The sequence below is a fragment of the Melitaea cinxia genome, chromosome 12, assembly GCF_905220565.1.
Source record: "Melitaea cinxia chromosome 12, ilMelCinx1.1, whole genome shotgun sequence".
Taxonomy (NCBI): domain Eukaryota; kingdom Metazoa; phylum Arthropoda; class Insecta; order Lepidoptera; family Nymphalidae; genus Melitaea; species Melitaea cinxia.
In genome coordinates, this window is record NC_059405.1 from 10446113 (window position 1) to 10447367 (window position 1255).

Genomic DNA, 1255 nt, shown 5'->3' on the forward strand with positions numbered 1-1255 from the left:
TAACTTATGATCAAATAATTTTATCTATACATCTATACAAATAAATAAAATTGGAGTCTGCTTTTAATTTTAAAATAACCGCTTTTTACTAAATGCATATGTATGTACAAATATACATGCAACATATAGCAAAATAAGATTTTTTATAAGTTTCGTCTATATGTCTGTTTGTCTGTCTGTTTGTTCCGCCTAATCTCTAAAACTGAGGTATAGGTTCACTGAGGTAATAAGGAGTAACTTATGCTAATTTTATTTTAAAGATTTATTTATTTTATAACTCCACGAACTAAAAAATATTTATTTTGTTAAATTCCACGCGTACGAAGTCGCGGGCACAGGTAATCTAATATATACTTATTATCCATAAATGTTTTGCTGTAAAATCGGGTAGTAGTAGTAGTAGTAGTAGTAGTAGTATTCGTAGGTATGAAAATTAATATTATTTTATTATGGGCATAAGGTATTTTTGTATATACATATAAAGATACGATCTCATGTGCATCGTGAGAAATACGCGAGATACTATTCGTCGTTAATATGTGTACATAATAGATTTAAAGCTTAGAAGATGGTGAGGAATAGTAAAACAACGTAGTTATTTACGATCCGACCTCACGCATGGATTGCTAAAATTGTGTAATGAGTGTTCCATGACACACCCTGACATTGACTTTATCGCACAATAATTGTTCCATGCCTAATGAGCTAACTTTGAACTGATGCAAAACAACTTTACTTGAACGCCATTCTTACATTTTAAATACCTATTCGACGTTGTCTTTCCGGAAAATTATAAGCTTTAAACAGGTTTGTGGATTATGAATATATTATAAAACTGGAAGCAAAAAAACCACCGCACCATACGTAGTAGGTATTTTAATATACTTTTTTTAAAAATTGTTTTTAATCCATTATAATAAAATGAACTTCAACGGAAACGTATCTTAGTTTTCATAATTTTGGATAATAAATGTGTGTGTGTGTGTGTGTGTGTGTGTGTGTGTGCGCGTGTGTGTGTGTGTGTGTGTGTGAGAGTGTAATTATGTGTGCGTGCATTTGTGTCTACGTTTGTAATTTACGTATTTTTAAATAATTTAAACATCTAATTTTAATAATTGTTATCAAAATTAAATAATAATTACAAAGTGTATTTAAAAATTCTTACACGCGGTATATATTTATCACGTTCAATTTTAGTAATATAATATTTATAATATTTTATTTATGCAGAAATAGTTACAACTATACACAACAA